At 40.9% G+C, this 22,392-nt stretch overlaps 1 pseudogene; it reads left to right on the forward strand.

Annotated features, from left to right (window-relative positions):
- The first annotated feature begins 1,490 nt into the window (after positions 1 to 1,490).
- LOC130040965 (uncharacterized) lies at positions 1,491 to 1,587 on the forward strand (annotated as a pseudogene).
- The last annotated feature ends 20,805 nt before the right edge of the window (positions 1,588 to 22,392 follow it).

Genomic DNA, 22,392 nt, shown 5'->3' on the forward strand with positions numbered 1-22,392 from the left:
CTGGAAAGCTACATGCAAAAAAAATGGCTCAGACCTCTACCTAACACCATGCACAAAAGTCAGATAAAAATGGGTCAAAGGCCTCAACATCAGACCAGAATCCCTCAGCTTCATTGATGACAAGGTCGGCAAATCCCTCCACGACATTGAAACTAAAGGTATCTTCAAATATAACACGCCACTTGCCAAGCAACTGGAAGCAGAGATAAACAAAGGGGACTATCTTAAATTAAGCAGCTTCTGTACCTCAAAAGAAACAGTGACCAGAAACAAAGACTCCGCCATGCGGGCAAAATACTCACAGAAGCCTACCAGTTCCTCTGAGAGTGAGAACTTGACAATCAGTGTTGCTGTCTTCTAAATAAGATCCAGTCTCTGGATGTTGGCCATTGATGGCATTACATGGATCCAGGGGCAGTTCGTGGTTGTAGCACTTAATTATTAGAAGATGGGGGATCTGGAAGGAGGGGGCACAGTCTTGATCTGAGCAGCCATGGAGTTCTCATCCCCCAGTCCCACACATCTGGGTTCCTCTTTCAGTTCCTTCATGCATGAGGCTCCTTCAAGCTTGGGAAGGGTGGTCTTAAGCGTACCTATGGCTTGTTGCAGAGGTCTTCAGCTGCCGGGGCTCTAATCAGGTCGGTGAGGGAAATTCACCCCGGCACCTCCAAGGGGCCTCGGTGAGGAAAGCCATGTGCGAGGTCAGGACACTGTCATTTTAGACATATTTGGAATTAATTTTAGATCGAAAAGTACACATCATTCAAAATACTTATGTGCTTAGTAATAAATTACTACACACTTGTTCAATCACCTCAGAGACCCCACTCTGCTCAGAGAACTAGATTTTTAATTACAGGTCTGTTTTGCCCATGTGTCATGACTGAGAATCACTATCAGTAGATATGAAACTCACTATACACAAAGATGCACACAGGTTACTTTGAGTCATCTATGTTGTTAATGTGAGTTGGCCATTAAACTTCACTGAGACCCTTTGTTCTGTCCTTTATAGGAGCCTCATGAGTCTCACCTTCCGTTCAAGTTGAACTTGTAATAAGGTGGAATGAAATCATCAATATGATCCTCACCTCATCCTTCAGGAGAAAAATCCTTCATACATTCAAGGTGGTCAAAGTGCAGACAACACCATCCACCTTTTCCTGGAGATGTACACAGGACTGAGGTGAGAACAGCAAAAGGCTCTATTTTAATGTTCTTAATGAAGGATTCAGGGAACAACATTAAACAAACTCATATACCATCTTCCAAAAGAATTATTTTGTAAAACTGATGCCTAGGGTATGGTAAACGATAATATAGTAAAAACCATATTTTTATTTCTGGGACATTAAAGTTCTAAATCTGTTTATTCATGCTGCTTTGAAATACATTCCTTGATTAGGAATCATTGTCTGCCATAGGAGTGAGGAAGGACAACACTCAAAGTTATAAGAAGCGAAAAATATGGAAAAATTAACTCCTGCTAGGTTTGATAACACATATACTAAAATTGAAATGATACAATGATGAGCATGGTCCTTGCACAGAGATAACATGCAAACTTGTAAAGCATTCCATATTTTTGTTGCAAGAAGAATGAATAGGTCTACTTTAAGGTAAGACTATCCCCAGAAGTACAAAAATTCTACATAAAGAGAGCACAAATCCCCAAAACAACAATCTCTCTCAATGTCAATGGACTAAATGTGCCAATTCAGAGGCACAGAATAGGAAGATGAATTAGAAAACTGAACCCAACATTCTGCTTCCTGCAAGAAACATGTCTGAACAATCAAAGCACCCATGGGCTAAAGGTAAAAGGCTGGGAAACAAGTTTTCAAGAAAATATCACCTCCACAAAGCTGGAGTGGCCATACTAGTATCAGACCACATGGACTTCAGGCTAAAGGTTATCAGAGACAGTGAAGGTCATTTCTTAATGATCATGGGATATGTACATCAGAAAGAACTCACCTTCCTCAATGTATATGATCTTAATGACAGACCAGCAAAATACGTTAAAACAACTTCTAATAAACTTATAGAAAAACATTGATAGCAACACAATACTAGTAGTAGATTTCAACACTTCTTTGTCACTTCTCGATAGATCAAACAGACTGAAGCTCAGCAAGGAAATATTTTCTTTAAGGTAAGTAATGAACAACCGTTGGCTTAGGGAAGAAATCAAAGAGGAAATAAAAAGTTTCCATAAACAAATGAGAATGAGGACACGAGCTACCATAACTTGTGGGACACAGCAAAAGCAGTGTTAAGAGGAAAGATTATAGCTCTGCCAGATTTCATCAGGAAGAAAGAAAGGGCCTACCTGAATAAATTAGAGCTCAAGATTTTGGAAAATAGGTTCAGCATAAGAGAAGGAACACATGGAGGGTGTGGGATCCCGGAGGAAAAAAAAAAAAAAAAGAAAAAACAGGTTCCAAAAAGAGCCGAGATCACCGGCAAGTTCCAGATGGAGTAGGTGCCGCATCCCGCCCCCCTCAGATGGAACCCGGTGACCAGAATCCTCTACAAACACAGTTCGAGTATGCGGGAACGAGGACTTTTCCTCAAATCTGCTGGACTACACCTCCCAGGTAACCTCTGATCCCGGAAGTCACGCCCACAGCCCGCCCCCCACCGCCATCTTTGAAGCGTTCAGCATAAGAGAAGGAACACATGGAGGGTGCGGGATCCCGGAGGAAAAAAAAAAAGAAAAAACAGGTTCCAAAAAGAGCCGAGATCACCGGCAAGTTCCAGATGGAGTAGGTGCCACATCCCGCCTCCCCCAGATGGAACCCCAGTGACCAGAATCCTCTACAAACACAGCTCGAGTATGCGGGAACGAGGACTTTTTCTCAAAACCGCGCGGCCGCGTGGACATCTCTCTATATACAAAGTGATCAATGAGAAGTAAACCACCCAATCTCTCTCCCTGAAAATCAGAGTTAAGTTTGGAGCACGGCCACAGCCCCAGAAACACAAGGACTTAATGCAGAACCCAGCAGCTTAGAGCAGAAAAGTGAACGGACGATGAGTTAACCCAGGCCATCATTTCTGCCCAGAGGGGAAAGAGTGTTGCCCCATTCGCCCTCTCTTCTCTGGAAAGAAGGATGGCGGCCGCATGGGAGCCTTGTGGACAGCAGGTATGAGCCGGGGGTGTGGGGGGGCGACTAAAACCTCACGAGAAGGGGGGCGTTCCGGTCCGTCCTTCACGCCCTACCGAGGTCAACAGTTGCCCCCCACAAGCGGCTCCCCAGCACGGCCACAGACCCAGAAGCACAATGACCTAATGCAGAACCCAGCAGCTTGGAGCAGAAAAGTGAAAGGACTATGCGTTAATCCAGGCAATCATTTCTGCCCAGAGAGGAAAGGGTGTTGCTCCCTTCCGCCCTCCTCCCTCTGGAAAGAAAGATGGCAGCCACATGGGAGCCTTGTGGACAGCAGGTATGAGCCGGGGGTGTGGGGGCGACTAAAACCTCATGGGAAGGGGGGCGTGCCGGTCCGTCCTTCACGCCCTACCGAGGTCACCAGTTGCCCCCCACGAGCGGCTCTCCAGCACAGCCACGGCCCCAGAAGCACAAGGACTTAATGCAGAACCCAGCCGCTTGGAGCAGAAAAGTGAACGGACTATGCATTGATCCAGGCCATCAAGTCTGCTGGAGGGGAAAGGGTGTTGCCCCATTCGCCCTCTCCTCTCTGGAAAGAAAGATGGCGGCCACATGGGAGCCTTGTGGACAGCAGGTATGAGCCGGGAGTGTGGGGGCGACTAAAACCTCATGGGAAGGGGGGCGTTCCGGTCCGTCCTTCACGCCCTACCGAGGCCACCAGTTGCCCCCCACGAGCGGCTCTCCAGCACGGCCACAGACCCAGAAGCACAATGACCTAATGCAGAACCCAGCAGCTTGGAGCAGAAAAGTGAAAGGACTATGCGTTAATCCAGGCAATCATTTCTGCCCAGAGAGGAAAGGGTGTTGCTCCCTTCCGCCCTCCTCCCTCTGGAAAGAAAGATGGCAGCCACATGGGAGCCTTGTGGACAGCAGGTATGAGCCAGGGGAGTGGGGGCGACTAAAACCTCATGGGTCGGGGGGCGTTCCTGTCCGTCCTTCACGCCCTACCGAGGTCACCAGTCGCCCCCCGCGAGCGGCTCTCCAGCACGGCCATGGACCCAGAAGCACAAGGACTTAATGCAGAACCCAGCAGCTTGGAGCAGAAAAGTGAACAGACTATGCGTTGATCCAGCCCATCAAGTCTGCCGGAGGGGAAAGGGTGTTGCCCCATTCGCCCTCTCCTCTCTGGAAAGAAAGATGGCGGCCACATGGGAGCCTTGTGGACAGCAGGTATGAGCCGGGAGTGTGGGGGCGACTAAAACCTCATGGGAAGGGGGGCGTTTCGCTCCGCCCTTCACGCCCTACCGAGGCCACCGGTTGCCCCCCGCGAGCGGCTCTCCAGCACGGCCACGACTCCAGAACACAGAAACCAATTTCTTAACTATCTGACTTTCAGTAGAAATACTTCCAGGGTCAATAGGTAAAATAGCAGAAATCCAAAACCAACATTTAATTCTTGAACCCAGCTGTAGAAAGAAAATCACTTCACAATGCTTTTTCAGCATGTCTGATTTGGGGGGGGGGGTGTAAACTCTAAATAATAGTGGTGAATCTTTTATTTCTTTTATTGAAACAATGAATCTAATCAAAGCAGATAGAGTGTTAACTAGAATTCATCTGCCTCACAGGGACGGGGAGGGGTGGGGGGTGGGGTTTTATTGGGGTTCTTCATGGTAAAAAATAAGTATTGGTAAAGGGAAATGTGTTTGATATTTGCATGACTGAGACCTAAACCTGAAAGCTTTGTAACCTTTCCCACAGTGATTCAATAAATAAATAAAAAAAATAAATAAATAAATAAAAAAAAAGATTTTGGAAAATAACCAACAAAAGTAGTCCAAACTAGGCTGGAGGAAGGAAATAATAAAACTTGTACCAGACATCAATGAGCTAGAATCCCAAAATACAATCCAGAAGACCAATAAGAACAAAAACTGGTTCTTTGAGAAAATAAATAAGATCAATAAACCATGAGAAGCCTCTCAAAGAAACAAAGAGAAAGAATTCTAATAAATCGAATCAGAAATGAAAAGGGAAGTATCCTAATAGAAAGTACAGAAATCCATAGGATCATCAGAGATTATTTTGAGAATCTTTGCAGGAGGAAATGAGAGAATCTTGAATAAATTGATAAATTATTGGATTCCAATTACCTCCCAAGGCTGAACCAAGAAGATTTGGAATACTTGAACCTATCACTACCAAGGAAATTGAAATGATGGTCAAAATTATACCCCCAAACAGAATCCAGGGCCCAGATGGATTCAATAGTGAACTATTTCAAACCTTTCAAGAGGAACTGCTTCCAACATTTTTAAGATTTTCCAGGAAATTGAAGAAACATAAATACTCCCAAATAGTTTCTATGAGGCAAAGATCACCCTAATACTCAAATCGACAGAGACACCACAAAAACAGAAAATTGCAGACATTTTTCCTTTGTGAATACAGATACAAAAATTTTCAAGAAAATACCAGCAAAGAGAATCTAGAAACTCAACAAAAGATCACACACTATGACCAAGTAGGTTTAGCTTGGGGATGCAAGGATGGCTTAACATTCTCTAGTCAATGAACAGAATACACCATCTCAATAAAATAAAGATAAAAGTCATATGATCATATCAATAGATGTAGATAAAGCATTTGATGAGATCCAGCACCCATTCATGATGAAAAACTCTCAAGAAAATGGGAGTTGAAAGTACTTTCTCAATCTAGTCAAAGCAAATTACCACAAACCCACAGCAAGTATTATTCTCAACGGGGAAAAACCAAAGGCTTGGAGCAGAAATCAATGAAATAGAATTCCAGAATACAATCAGGCACAAAACAAGTTACCCACTCTCAACACTCCTATTCTTCATAGTACTTGAAGTACTTGCCATATAATTTTGGTAAAAAAAAAAAAAGATATCAAGGGCATCCATATAAAAAAGGAATAACTCAAGCTTTTACTATTTGGAGATAACATGATATTATACTTAGAAAATCCCAAAGAATCTCCAAAAAAGCTCCTGGGAACAATAGATTTGTTTAGTAAAGTAGCATATTACAAAATCAATATCTGGTACTACATGGCTTTCCCATATATTAATAATGAAAGAGAAAAAAGAGATAGAGAAAAACAATCCCATTCACAATAATACCTCAGAAAATAGAGTATAATAGAATCAACTAAAAAGGTTAAGGAACTATACAAAAAAAAAAAAAAACCTGACGGGCACAGAGGCCCAGCTCTGGGCAACAAAGCTGAACGGCTGCAATTCCAACAGGTACAGCCTGCCCCCAAGGGCCTGGGTCCCTTTCTGGGCACGCGCAGCTAGATACAGCCCCCAGACAGCCGGTTTTCAACCCCTGATCTGCGTGGGACGGGCACAGAGGCCCAGCTCTGGGCAACAAAGCTGAAAGGCTGCAATTCCAACAGGTACAGCCCGCCCCCAAGGGCCTGGGTCCCTTTCTGGGCACGCGCAGCTAGAAACAGCCCCTAGACAGCCGGTTTTCAACCCCTGATCTGCGTGGGACGGGCACAGAGGCCCAGCTCTGGGCAACAAAGCTGAACGGCTCCAATTCCAACAGGTACAGCCTGCCCCCAAGGGCCTGGGTCCCTTTCTGGGCACGTGCAGCTAGAAACAGCCCCTAGACAGCCGGTTTTCAACCCCTGATCTGCGTGGGACGGGCACAGAGGCCCAGCTCTGGGCAACAAAGCTGAACGGCTCCAATTCCAACAGGTACAGCCTGCCCCCAAGGGCCTGGGTCCCTTTCTGGGCACACGCAGCTAGAAACAGCCCCTAGACAGCCGGTTTTCAACCCCTGATCTGCGTGGGACGGGCACAGAGGCCCAGCTCTGGGCAACAAAGCTGAACGACTCCAATTCCAAACAGGAGACCTTCCCAACTCCTCGCCCAGTGCCAGGGACTCTTTCCGGAGCCGCGGCCGCTTACGCGGCCGTGAAATATTTTCCCAGTACATATGTCATAGGAACCATAAGCTAACTTCTTAGATGGAAACTTCTCTATTTTAGCTCAGCCACTAGAAACACAGTACCCAATAACTCATAAGCCTATCTTAACTCACACTGCATATCAAGCAGAATAGTAACAGTGAACGTGAAGGACTAAACCACACCTCTCACAACGGTAAAGCAACGCAAAAGCCCACTAAACTTTCATATTGAAGAGTCGAGCCCAGATGACACCAACAGTACTGTAGTGTTAGACAACCTCTCTGACAAGGAATTCAGAAGGGAGCTACTTAGGATGCTTAGGGAATTAAAGGAAACAATGGAAAACTATGCCAATAGAAGACAAGAGGATCTAAAGGCAGAAATGAAGAAAATGCAATCAGAAATGTCAGACCTGAAAAATCTCGTAGGCGAATTGAAAAGCTCAGTAGAAGGCCTCAGCAGCAGAGTAAGAGCGGCTGAGAACAGAATCAGTGAGCTCGAAGATGAAGTTCAGAGACTCTCCAGAAAAGAGCAGAAAATGGAAAAGAGACTCACAATTCAGGAACAGATGGCAAGAGAAGATCGTGATGAAGCCAAGAGGGGTAACATAAGAATTATTGGAGTCCCAGAGGGAAAGGAAGAAAACCTCGATGAAGGAGAAACTGTCAAAGAAATCATTGTTACAACATTTCCAATGCTGAAGAAAACTTGTGACCACATTCAGGAGGCCCGAAGGGTACCAGCTAGAAGAAATCCGAATAAAAATACCCCAAGAGACATACTGATCAAAATGACCAAAACCTTAGACAGAGACAAAATTCTGAAAGCAGCAAGATCGAAGAAAGAAAACTCTTACCAAGGAGCATCCTTAAAATTCACAGCTGATTTTTCTGATGAAACCCTTATGGCCCCAAAACAGTGGTGGGACATAGTGAAAAAACTCAATGAAATAAATGCCTCCCCAAAAATACTTTACCCAGCGAGACTCTCATTCATACTAGAAGGAACAACACACAGTTTCACAGACAAACAAGAGCTCAGGAACTTCATGGACTCAAAACCATGGTTACAAGTACAAATAAATGGGCTACTTTAAGGCAAGACAGGCCTCTCAAATACACCAAATTTCAACAGAACAATGGGACAAAATCCCATAACAATAATCTTTCTCAATGTCAATGGGCTAAACGCACCAAATAAAGATATAGAGTGGCAGGATCGATTAGAAAATTGAACCCAACATTCTGCTGCCTGCAAGAAACGCATCTCAATAGTCAAAGCAAACACAGACTCAGAGTCAAAGGCTGGAAAACAATCCTACAGGCAAACAGCTCCCATAAAAAAGCTGGGGTAGCCATCCTAATATCAAACCACATCGATTTCAGAGTGAGGAAGGTCATAAGAGACAGTGAAGGCCATTTCTTATTGATCAAAGGATCTGTAAAACAGGAAGAACTTACAATAATAAATGTATATGCACCTAATGAGAGACCAGCAAAGTACTTAAAACTCATAGATTTGGAAAAAGACATCAACAGCAACACAATACTAGTAGGAGACTTCAACACTGCTTTGTCACCTCTTGATAGATCAACCAGACTCAAGCTTAGCAAGGACATACTTCATCTGAGGGAAACAATGGAAGAAAGGGACTTAATAGATATATACAGGACACTTCATCCACAAAAAGCTGAATACACATTCTTCTCAAGCGTACATGGAACATTCTCCAAGATAGACCACATGCTGAGCCTCAAAACATGCCTCCAAAAAATTAATAAGATAGAGATTGTATCGACAATCTTCTCAGACCATAATGTGCTGAAATTAGAAGGAAATCACATACAAAAACCGAAAACTAAAGGAAACACCTGGAAATTAAACAGTGCTCTACTAAACAACGAGTGGCTTAGACAGGAAATCAAAATGTAAATCAAAAGATTCCTAGAAACGAATGAAAATGAGAACACGAGTTACCAAAACTTATGGGACACAGCAATGGCTGTGTTAAGAGGAAAGTTTATAGCTCTACAAGCATTCCTCAGGAAGGAGGAGTGAGCACACATAAGTAACCTAGCGTTACAGCTTAAGAGCTTGGAGAAGGACCAAAAAAAGGAGCACAACCCGAACAGGAGAAAGGAAATAATAAAACTCAGAGCAGAGATTAACGAGATGGAAACCCAAAAAACAATCCGAAAGATCAATGAAACCAAAAGCTGGTTCTTCGAGAAAATTAACAAGATCGATAAGCCTCTAGCAAAACTCACAAAGAAAGGGAGAGAGAAAACCCTAATTAACCGAATCAGAAATGAAAAGGGGGTCATTACAACAGAAACCACAGAAATTCAGAGGATCCTCAGGGAGTACTTTGAGAAGCTTTATGCCATGGAACATCAAAACCTCGAGGAAATGGATAAATTCCTAGACTCCTACAGACTCCCAAGGCTGAACCAAGAAGACCTGGAATACCTGAACAGACCTATCACCATCAAGGAAATTGAAATGGTAATAAAAAGTCTCCCCAAGCACAAAAGTCCTGGCCCGGAGGGATTCACTAGTGAATTCTTCCAAATCTTTAAAGAGGACTTACTCCCGATGCTCTTTAAGCTTTTCCACGAAATTGAAATATCAAAAACACTTCCGAACAGTTTCTACGAAGCAAATATCTCACTGATACCAAAAGCAGACAGAGATACCACAAAGAAAGAGAATTACAGGCCGATATCCCTGATGAACACAGATGCAAAGATCCTCAACAAACTACTAGCAAATAGAATCCAACTACTCATCAAAAAGATCATACACCATGACCAAGTAGGATTCATCCCAGGGATGCAAGGATGGTTTAACATTCGGAAATCAATCAACATAATCCACCATATCAACAAAAGAAAAGATCAAAAGCATATGATCATATCAATAGATGCAGAGAAAGCATTTGATAAGATCCAGCACCCCTTTATGATGATCAAATGGATTAAAGACCTCAACATCAGACCAGAAACCATAAGGTATATTGAAGATAAAATTGGCAAAACCCTTCATGACATTGAAGCTAATGGTATCTTCAAAGATGCCACGCCACTGGCCGAGCAAGTGAAAACAGAGATAGATAAATGGGACTATCTTAAACGAAGAAGCTTCTGCACCTCCAAAGAAACAGTGACCAAAATACAAAGACAGTCTACAGAATGGGAAAGGATATTCATCGAATACACATCTGACAAGGGGTTGATATCCAGGATATACAAAATACTGGTTAAACTCCACAAGAAGAAAACATCCAACCCCATCCAAAAATGGGGCAATGAAATGAACAGAAACTTTCTCAAAGAAGAAATCCGAATGGCAAAAAAGCACATGAGAAAATGCTCTACATCATTAATCATCAGGGAGATGCAGATCAAAACCACAATGAGATACCATCTCACACCTCAGAGACTGGCCCACATTCAAAAGAACAAAAGCAACCGATGCTGGCGTGGATGTGGCGAGAAAGGGACACTCCTTCACTGTTGGTGGGAATGTCCACTGGTTCAGCCCTTCTGGAAAACAGTATGGACGATTCTCAAAAAATTAGAAATTGAGCTCCCATTTGACCCAGCAATACCACTCCTGGGAATATATCCCAGAGAGGCAAAAATGTATAGTCGAAGTGACATCTGCACTTGTTTGTTCATTGCAGCACTCTTTACAATAGCCAGAAACTGGAAGAAACCTGAATGCCCAAGAACAGATGACTGGTTAAAGAAACTTTGGTACATCTACACAATGGAGTACTATGTAGCTCTTAGAAAAGATGAAGTCATGAACTTTACATACAAGTGGTACAATATGGAAAGTATCATGCTAAGCAAAATGAGTCAGAAAGAGAGGGATAGACATAGAAAGATTGCATTCATCTGGGGGATATAAAGTAACAAAGTATGAGATTAATACCCAAGAATAGCTGAGATCAGCACCAGGAGGATTACTCCATAACTTAGAGGCCAGCCAGGTATCCTAGAGGAAAGGGCAGTTCAGATAGAGAAGGGAGCACCAAATAAAGTATGTTTGGAGGATCCTCCCAGAAGGGGAGATGCATGTCGAAAGTAGACTATGGACTGAACATGTTTGCCACTGAATGCCTCTTTTGTAGACCACAACACCCAAAAGGAGAGAGAGAACACAGGGAAGTGCCCTGCCACAGAGACAGGGGGGATGGGGGGATGGGGGTGGGAGGGATATTATCCATGGTGGTGGAAAATGGGCACTGGTGGAGGGATGGGTATCTGATCATTGTATAATTGAAACCAAAGCACAAAAAATTGTAAATCTACCACTTTAAAAAAATAAAATAAAATAAAGGGAAAAAAAACCTACAAAACACTACTTCACAAATAAGAGAGTATATGAGGAAATGGAATCACATCCCATGCTCATGGATTGAGAGGTTTAACACTGTCAAAATGGCAACACACACCAAAGCTCTATAAAGATTTAATGCACTTTCTATAAGGATACACATAACATTTTTCAAATAAATACATTAAACACTCTTGAAACTCATACAGAACCATAAACTCCCATGAAGAGCTAAAGCAATCTTTGGTAAAAAAGAAGAAGGGAACACCTTCCCCAACTTCAATCCCTACTACAAAGTTGTAGTCATACAAATACCATGATATTCAGATAAAGACAGGCCTCAGATCAATGGAATATAGTCTAATATCTTGAAGCTGGCCCTCAGATTATTATTACCTAATCTTTCATAAATGCTCAAGAAATATAAAGTTGAGCTAGGAAGTCTCTACAGCAACTGGTGCTGGGAAAACTGGACAGCAACATTCAAAGAAAATGAACTCAGACCTCTTTATATTGCCAGGCGCAAAGTCAGATCAAATGTATTAAAGACCTCACTATCATACCTGAATTCTTAAGATATATGGAGAAAAATGTGGGAAGATCCCTTCATGACATTAAAGCTAAGGGAAACAAAAAAGCAAGCAAGCAAGAAAGAAAGAAAGAAAGAAAGAAAGAAAGAAAATAAAAATTAAAAAATAATGCTGTTTGCAATGCTAAGGATCAATCCCAGATCATCATTTTCTTGCTTTTTTGGGTCACACGTGGCGATGCACAGTGGTTACTCCTGGCTCTGCACTAAGGAATTACTCCTCACGGTGCTTGGGGGGACCATACAGGATGCTGGGAATCTAACCTGGGTATGCCGTGTGCAAGGCAAATGCCCTACCTGCTGTACTATCACTCCAGCTCCCCCCCTCCCCATAATTCATCATCCTGAGGGCCTCAGATTTTTACCTTCCATATAGAAACTTCATCTTTACATTGATACAGTAAATTGAAACCACAGAACCATTGAATGGCATGTTATAATGGTAGCAGCCATGAGCAAACTTTGATAACCCATAAGTTGTCATGAATGAATTCTGTCTCAGAGGCTTCACTTCTGAGGATACCTGTCACTACCTCCTTTCTGTTACGTATCCCAGGATCAGAATCTACATCAGGCCATCAGTAGAAGTTGTCCACCCGAAAGTTAGCCTTCCACTGGGATCAGAATCCTTGATCCATGTAACTTGTAATTTTTCATACATGATTTCTTGACCTTGTTTCAGGTGGAGGCATCCAGAGCAAAAACTCAGCTTTCCTAGTGTTTCCACAGGAAATCCAAATACCTAAGGATGTTATCATTTCTGACGCCACTGTTACAGATTTTTTTGGAATCCCACGGTAAGATACTATCATTAATGTTATAATATTACTGTTCTCCACAGTTCGGATCTCCCCAAAGAACTCTCTACCCACCTCACTCCAAGTGCAGACTCCAGTTTATCATGCTCCTGAAAGTACTTCTAATAGTTTCACTCAAGTTCTCCCCTAAAGTGCACAAGTTAAGTTCATACCACTCCAAGTTCTTATTCCTAAACTACCAGAGTAGGCTTGGTCCTCAAGCTTTTGTTCTCATTAGAAGAAATACCGTGCTCTCTTTCTCTATGTCTCTCTTTGCTTGCTTTGTTAAATGACAGTTCTCGCTTGAACAAATATTTCATTCCACCCCACACCTGTTTCACAAGTTTCTGAGTGTTTTTCAGTAAAATCTATTTAGCTTCACTAAACTAAAAATTTTAAAACACCAGAGCATTGTTAAAACCAGTATTTGTATCTTTTAAACCACAAATTTTGAAAATGAAAGGTGGTAAAGCAATGGAATACTACTCAGTTGTATGAAGTGAAATCTTCTTATTATTTGTATATAAAATGGATAACATGTGGAAATTATGTTTAGTGAAAAAAACCAGGCAGAGAAAGATAGGCATTCTACAAATTCAGGCATACGTGGCATATAGAGAAAACAAATTAATAGAATAAAATGAGACAGACAAACGTCTAAAACATTATTTATATTCTATGATTTATAATTCAATTAGTAATGGATTCTAATACACATAATTCCAACATGACACTCCTCATTCTCTCAAAGAATAAACCTTCCCTCTCCCCCAATCCCCCAGAATCCCTCACTCTCAATCCCCTGACTCAATTGTGTGGATCAGTTCTCCCCTTACATTGCTCTTGAACCTTTGTTTCTACCTTGCTGTGTGTCTTTACATCCCACATATGAGAAAAATCTCTCTGTATCTGTTCATTTCCTTAAGGCTAACTTTACATGCATGATATCCTCTAGTTTCATCCACTGTTGAAAATTGCATAATTTTGATCTTTTCAAAGCAATAAAAACAAACTTTAGAACTATGAGACTATTTAGTTACCAGATCGAAAAGTTTAATCAAAGTGGAAAAACTGAACAATGGTGAATGACAGAGTAGGCCTTTCAGTAGTGAGTGTAATATGATACATGCACGTTGATTCTGCATAATCCTAAAATTTATGAAATTCTATAATGTAATTCTATAAGGTAATTTTACATAATCAAAAAAGTATTTAAATAATTTACATTTATCTATGATTTTGACGTATCTTTTGTGTCAAACTATCAGAAATAAAAATCATGTGAGATAGAGATATGGTCTATCACTATACTTTTAAACAAGAGAAGCGCTAAAAATTTCTGTGTCTTGATGAACTCTCATATAAATTGACTCCAAAATCAAATTTATACACTCAAGGAAAAATAAAAGTCAACCAATTTAATCTTTTGCCTTCACTCAGGTTCCCATCTGCTGATCTCTCACAGACAAAAAAAATTTTACTTTAATTTTTTTTTAAATTTTTATTAGTGAAACACCATGATGTACAGTTGTACATTTACAAATTTTTGTGCTTGGGTTTCGATTATACAATGATCAAACGCCCATTCTTCCGCCAGTGCCCATTTTTCACCACCATGGATTCCAGTATCCCTCCCACACCAATACCCCCCATCCAACCCTGCCTCTGTGGCAGGGCATTCCCTTTTGTTCTCTCTCTCCTTTTGGGTGTTGTGGTCTGCAAAAGAGGCATTAAATTGTAATCATGTTCAGTCCGTAGTCAGAATTTTTATTTTCAAAGGATTTCTTGGCAGAGGTTTGGGATTCTTTGCTAGAAACCAACTCCTTTTCTTCTGCTTTTTTTTTTTTCTAGAAATATATACTTATACTAAGACTGATTAGTCATGGCACTAAATTGACAAATGTCCCTGTTTTTAGTTCAGTTCTGTTTCCTCATTATCACAAATTATTAGCAGTGGATAGAAAATAACTAGCCCAAAATTCGTGGGGGAAAGGGAAATGTTTATGCTTGCCATAGTTTGGAAAATCCCTGTCACTAGTATAGTGACATTCATCTAAATTTGTAAACACAATGATTATGAAGAGGTAAACCATGACTGCCACTTCAAGAAAGAACGGGCCTTCAGCAAATATCCATGGTTTCAGAAGGATGGCTCTGGCATGGATTGGGGGCAAACATGAGAGTGTGAGCTACCGACAGTTAACACATGCTCTTAGGCTATGTGGTGATACTGCTGAGAAATGTGGCGAGCCCTGATTAGGTAGGGTCATGGTGGAGAATGGAATGAAGGCAAGAAAACAGAGCAACAGGACAAGATGATAGATTCCTTTGTATAAAAGTTTTCATCTCTAATGTATTAATCTGTGAAAAAGAGAACCAACTTTTTATCATTTTCCTGGCAATATATTATCCTTACATATTGCTTCAGGAAAAAAACGCTTCCCTTGTTAGATATTATAGCCTGAATATCTGTGAGGTCTTTGAACTCTTTCTATATATACAGTGCTGATGACTGAAACCAATCTCACTATTTAAGTATCTAAACTGCAATGATCTCACCATTTAACTCACTAAACTCTGATGGCTCCAAATCTTCTAAGATCAGCTTTCATCTCTTCCATGATATCCAGGCTTCTCTTCCCAACTGTCAAATCTCACTTTCTTTCTCCCTCTTTCTACCAACTATGATCTCCCTGCCAAAATTTGCTAAGACAAGCTTTCTTGAAATATAGATATAAGTTGACTTCTCTTTTTTTTTAAAATTTAGGCAATTTTGATTTTCAAAGTCATTTATAATGGAGATTTGTCATACAATACTCCAATTCTAATCGCACCAACAGTGTCTGCATCCTTCCACCAACAGATTACACATTTCTCCCTGCATTTCCACCGATTTCCTTGACAAACACATTTTGAAGTTTTACTATTGTACTTTGGATTCCATACTTACAGTAGTGTTGGCATTGGTGTTTAAGACATACACCTCAACTTTTTCATGCTGGCCTTCCTGGATCAATGCCCACTGACACCATGTAGGGGAAATATATAAGAACAAATCATTAAGCTCCAAATTTTTCAAATAATCTTTAAACAATTCTAATCGAAAAGAAAATAGTGAGAACTGGAGGAGACAACCTCTTGACAGCCTGCAAAGTCTTTTCATTTTTCCACATTACAACAGAAGTAATCAGTGAAGGAGGTCTGTCATCACGCAAGTTAGGTGACCCTGCTGAGGTGTGGTCAACAGGGTGTTTTGTGCTCTTCTCTCCGTCCACCAGAAGTCCCAACCCTATGATTTTTTTCTCTTCAGTCCGCATAAAATGGAAAAAGTTTTACCACACAGACATCCATGTAATGAGCCAGCCAAAGAGATAAAAATAAATTTCAGCAAATTCATAGGTTAGTCATGGTGGTAGAAACTAAATAGCATATTTTTGTATTGAATCTGCAGGAGACACATATTACAAACCTTTTCATGATTCAGTTTCAATCATAGGATATTTTAACACCTATCCTCCACTAGTATACTGTTCCATTGCTAATGTCCCCAGTTTCTCTCCCACCACTCCCTCTCCCAACCCCAAACCCCACCTGACAGCCTGCTTACTCTACACTATTGAAGGCACCTCTCTCTCTCTCTCTCTCTCTCTCTCTCTCGTCCTTTGGGCATTATGGATTGTAATACAGAGAGTGAGAGATTCTCACCTTTATTCCTTTACCTACTTTCAGGACTCAGTTCTCACCCAGAGTAATCACTTCCAACTATCATTGTCAGAGCGGTCCCTTCTTTATTCCAAATGCTCGCCTTCAGCACTTGTGGCAAGCGTCCAACCATTGACCAATTCTCCTGGCCTGTGTTTCTGCTATCCTTGGGTATTAGTCTCATATTCTGTTTTTTTATATCCAAAAAATGGGGTAGTCCAATCAGTATACCCCTTTCCGTCTGACTGATTTCATTGAGCATGATATTCTTCCCTGTACATCCATTTATAAGCAAATTTCATGATGTCAGTTTCCTGACAACTGTGTAGTATTCAATTGTGTAGGTATACCATAGTTTCTTCTGGCTATTATGAATAGTACTGCAGATGGTATTTCTGTTATAATTCTCATGTTTAATGTAACTTACATAGGAAAATACTTCCCAGGTTCCAAACCTACAGAATCCACTCACAAAGACAACTTTTTTTTCTTTTTTAAAAAATAAAATTTATTATGATGCTTTCTAAAAAACGGAAGCTATTAACAAAACTCAGGGAAAGCATATTCTATTATAGACAAAAAAAATAACCTTAAGAAAGGACAACAGCTACGTGTTCTTGCTCCTCAAAAATCCACGTGTTTCTTGATATATTGTCAATATCTTTCTATAGCCTTAAAATTCTTCAACTTCATTTCTAAACACTATTTAAAGTTGTATTAATTTAATAGGTGTAATCAGTTTTATAGAATATTTATTTGATTCTTTCAAATTTTGCATAAACAACGTTTGAATTAACCATAGCACTGTAGCACTGTCCTCCGATTTTCCACTGATTTGCTCAAGCAGGCACCAGAAACATCCCTGTGGTGAGATTTGTTGTTACTGTTCTTGGCATGTCGAATAATTCACAGGTAGCTTGCCAGGCTTTGCCATGAGGGAGGGTTACTCTCAGTAGCTTGCCGGGCTCTCTGAGAGGAGCAGAGCAATCGAACCCAGGTTGGCCACATGCAAGGCAAATGTCTTACCCACTGTGCTATGGCTCCAGCCCTTATATATATTTATACATATATATGTGTATTTACACACACATACATATCTATATATTCCTCTTACACGGCTCTTAAGCTCCAACTCATATTTCTTCCTCCTCCAGTCATTTACTACTACTCTCCCCATACTTGGGGCTCAACTAATTTCCGAGTGCCCTCAGATACATTTCTGAGGCCATGAAAAAGGAATGCATAACACATACATGCAAGGAAGGCACAAAGCATATGTAGTTAAATTTCATATGGACATATAATTGTGATGACTAGTTTACAAACTGTATTCACTTCAAGTACAGGGTTCCTCATCTCAGCAACTCTGTATTCATTCTCCATGCACTGTCAAATATCCAGCTACTGTCCACAACCAACTAACAACATTCCCCTACCCATTTCAGTCATTTAAATCCCCTCCGATAAGGACGATTTTGATGTCAGAGTGTAAAGGTTTGATTTTGCTTTTGTTTTATTCATCCATTTAATTTTTTTCTTTATATTCCAGAAACAAATCAAATATTTAAAAAAAAATAAAGGACAGAAGGTGATATCAGGCAACAAATGAAATAGTTGATGTGGCTGAGAATCAGCAAGAGTCTTGCAGGTCAGTGTGAGGAAAGGAACATCCAGTTGTCCTTCCCAGCATATTTCCAAAGGGCTGGCTTGGAGCAGGGTACATGCTGGGAACAACCGCATGACAGTAGTAGTGTCTTGAACATATAGGGGCCTATGTTCTTCTTTGAAAATGTAATAGTATTGACCTTCATTGCAAACTACAACACCCTAAAACAAAGAAAAAGCAAAAGGGAATGCCCTGAGGTGGGACGGAGTGGGGGAGATGGGGGGTGGGAGGGTCACTGGGTTCCCTGGTGGTGGAGAATCGGCACTGGTGGAGATATGGGTACTTGATTCTTGTATAACTGAAACCCAAGCACAAAGGTATGTAAGTCTACAACTGCACCTCATGGTGTTTCACTAATAAAAATAATTAAATAAAAATTAAAAAATTAAAAGCACTATCAGCTGGTATAAGAAAAAATGTAATGGTGTTGACTAGATTACATCAAGATCATTTTTTCTATAAAATGCTATGATTCATCTTTGATTCACTGATTGATACTTTGAAATGTCCCAGTTCATTCTCATTCAGAGAAGTCATTTATTTCTTCGTGTACTGATTTGTATAGGGAATTCCTCACAAAATACTTTATATAATGTATATTCAGGGACTCAATGATAATGTACTTATTACTATTTTCAAAGAATACCAAAATACACTTTTAATAAGACTTTCTTTGTTCTCTATCTAAAAGCTAAATGACAACAATTAAGTTTAACTCAATATTTTCTAAAGCGCATTACATTAGTATTTGAAAAGAAATTTTAATAGACTCTGGGAGAGGGGAGGAGGAAAAGTCATGGATCTATAAGGATTAGTACAAGTCTTTGGGTGTGTGGGGCATGGGAGTGTGTAGAAAAGTTGAGATCACACTCAGCTATGTGATCTAATCTCTATATATCTATTCTCTAAATTACATACCAGCGATATATCCACACAGGTGTATTCATATGACTATCATGTGCACTAGTGAGATCCAGGGAAATAATTCTTAGCAATGACATTCTTGTAAATTTAAGTCGTAATCAGGTTTTTATGATTAAGTTGTTATGATTTCATAGGCAGTGTTTGTTTCCTTAACCAACCTGGAATGTCTTTAAAAGACCAAATATAGGAACATTCTTTCATTTTTAATTAAATATAGAAAATGCTGAATTTACATGTTAAATAGAGATGAATATCTTTTTCAATAATCTATTTGGGACACTGTCCTTTACTTGTTTTATTAGGAACTGAATGTGGTACCCTATAATCTCTAATTCCATCCCTAGACCTCCATTCTCTACTTGTACCAATCAGGACAAACTTCTCTTTAGGCCCAGTTTTCAATAATCTCAACTAACCATTGAAGTAAAAAATAATTCTCATCAAATAATTCTGTTATCCAGAAGTTGTTTAAGATGCTTACACAAATGAACAGAATATTGAGAAAGAAAAATTCTGCTTGAAGAAGGCACAGAATTCATGTTGTATTTGACCATATAAAAGAAACAAAATTAAAGTAAATTTCTTGTAATTTCTCGTAGTCTTGGAACCATGTTGACCATGGGGTAGTCAGCTAGCTAAGTCTTCCTTAACTTGGATTTCCCTTGTTCACATCCCTGATATCACTCTTTTCCTGCTCAGATCACAGTATATCATGTTACCCCCAGATCTTGTTGTTTCAAGCTTTGTTTTCAGAGGAACCCAAATTTCAAGCCCTCCTTTCAAACTTATTTTCTCTTTTCCCATCAGTTCAGACTTTTCTCCCAACATGTTTTCCTCAGTGAATACAACATTCCTTCAAGAGAGTTGAAGCTTGTTAGTTTTAAGAGATTACTGGGATCAATTCCCTCCAGCCATACATTAAAGGTAGCAGAACACTTTTCACGTTTTTCTGTTCGCAGCCAGTCAACTACCCTTTCCTGGGAAAATCTATTAACTGGTTAGTCTCAGGTCAATCAGAAACTGCGTTCATTTCCCCCCATATTCAACAAAGAAGTTACTGGTACCAAGCAGAGTTAGTTAAATATGTGATCCTGTTGACATATATTTGCACTTGGGATCCATGTGAACACCTTCCACCTGGTTTTATTGAAGGTGGTCTCCCAGTTTGCTTTTCCGGTGGCATTCTTTTTCTCACTATTCCTCTCCACAGCTAAGTGATGTGAAAATAACATATTTAGTAAATGGTATGATTGAAAGCTCCAGAAGGAATGCCAGCCCTTACAGCTCTCTCGGTCTTATATGTAACCTGTTCTTAGGAACCTATCTTATTTTCGTATTTTTGTCTTGAATCTCCTTTCAAAAAATATTTTAACTTATTTGAAAAACATCCATAAACTATTCCATGATGATCACCAATTTTCCACTTCCCTACCCTTCCCGGTTTCCTTTCCATCCATCCATCACCCCATTAACTCTCCTAGGGCCATCTCTTTCCACCACAACCTTCCAGGCTCAAGGTCAACTGGTACCAACTGCTTTGGGAGTGGTGACCTAGGACGCATGTCTTAGTATGGTACCTACCGCAATGCAACCACAACGCTATTTATAAAGTTGGTTCTTCTGTGAGCTGCAGTTAAAAGCGATGTTTAGAGAAAGCTACAGGCACCAGGAACCATGGAAGACCAAAGACCAGCCCCTCAAGCTAATATAATTTGAGCTCCCCCCACCAGAAATTTCCTGAAAGCTGGCTTGGCTAACTTGGGGAGTTTACAAATCCAAAGACTTACAAAGGCAGTGGACCGCATTGTTGAAACTCACTAGTAAAGTGTCACCATGATAGCAACTCTGAATATTGTTGGGAATAAGTGAAATGGTGCAGCTAGGGGTGCTGAACAGAGGGCCTGAGGACATGTGACTTATCTTTGCATTTCCCAGGAGCTGATATTCAGGCTTAAAGCTGCAACTGTTCTCTTGGCTTTGTCCCTGTTAAGAGTCATACTTAAATGACTCTCAGGGCGTTGATCACTCATCTGGTAGGTTTATTCCCCAGTGTTTGTGTTCGCATCCCCAGCCATCATTCATTGATAGACCACCCAAACCTTTTAGTGATGTGTCTCAAATTTGGTTATTTTCCAAAGGTGGCCATGGGACGTAAACAGAGCGTCCATTGAAGAATTTTTACTTTTCTTCTGGTCATCTTAGACTCATCTGACTTTCTCAGCCTATTCCAAATTTATTCTATTAACCGAAAACTGAAGACTGTGCCATTTGTCCCATTTTATTTTTCGAGGACACCAGGGATAGGCATACTTGACTGTACTCTGGTCTTACTGCCTGCTCTGTGCTCAAGTTCCACATCTGGTGGGTCTCTGGGGACCATCAAAGTGTGCACGAAATGAACTGAGTCCTTCGTGGTTGCAGACCAAATGCCCTGTCAGCTATACTTTTCCTCTGACCCTACCCCACTCTTCATCAGGCCCATGCAATTTCTCCTATGATGGGCTTTATAACCCTGGACTAAGTTTGTATTTCGTAGAGTTTTGTCTATTCATCCTTTTTCCTGTCTCTAACTTCCCATTCTTTCCCATCCCATCCTTCGACCCCCAGCCACTCCCAAAAACAACCACAATAGGCAGCATCTCAAAATTTAGAATTTTTATTAACAAACAATTAACTATGATGCATCTCTTTAATTTGAAAAAATATATTAGAATAAATAAATGGTGTATGGCATGTCAGTGTTTGCCTAGGAAAACCATCTGGTACCTCAAATGGAACCTACCATTCCAGCTACTCCCATTAGGTAGCCATAGTAGAGAGAGATGTCCATCTCTTTTCCCTCTCAATAAAGTACTACACTTTCCCCCAAAGAGGTGAGTTTGGCAGCGTTCTCACGCTCCTGCTGAGCCTTCCTTTTCATAGCCTCACGCTCTGGTCTCTGCTCTTTGGTGATGGACTTTGACATGTCTGGATCGGGAACATTGGACTTTCTCCATGGAATCGATTGGAAACGGAAATCTTGGAGGAGAAACTGACTCTGACCTTTGGGTGACGACTGCCGCTGGTTCACAGAGACTGGAGGAGTTTCACGCTGGAGAGAAGTGCCAGGTGCTGTTGTAGGGAGCAGGTCTAGAAGCTGTGGGGAGACGAATAGGTCGGCTACTAGGGTTCTGCAAACCTGGTCGAGATGGGTTGGTTGAAATGGACTTAGCAGGTTTAGCAGAACCCGACAAAAATGCAGTGGTTGACCGGGAAGAATTGGCAGTGGTTGGCTGAGCTGCATTGGTAGAGCCAGGCTTGGCATGGTAAGC

This window comes from Sorex fumeus, unplaced genomic scaffold, assembly GCF_029834395.1.
Source record: "Sorex fumeus unplaced genomic scaffold, SorFum_2.1 ptg000095l, whole genome shotgun sequence".
In the NCBI taxonomy this organism is placed as follows: domain Eukaryota; kingdom Metazoa; phylum Chordata; class Mammalia; order Eulipotyphla; family Soricidae; genus Sorex; species Sorex fumeus.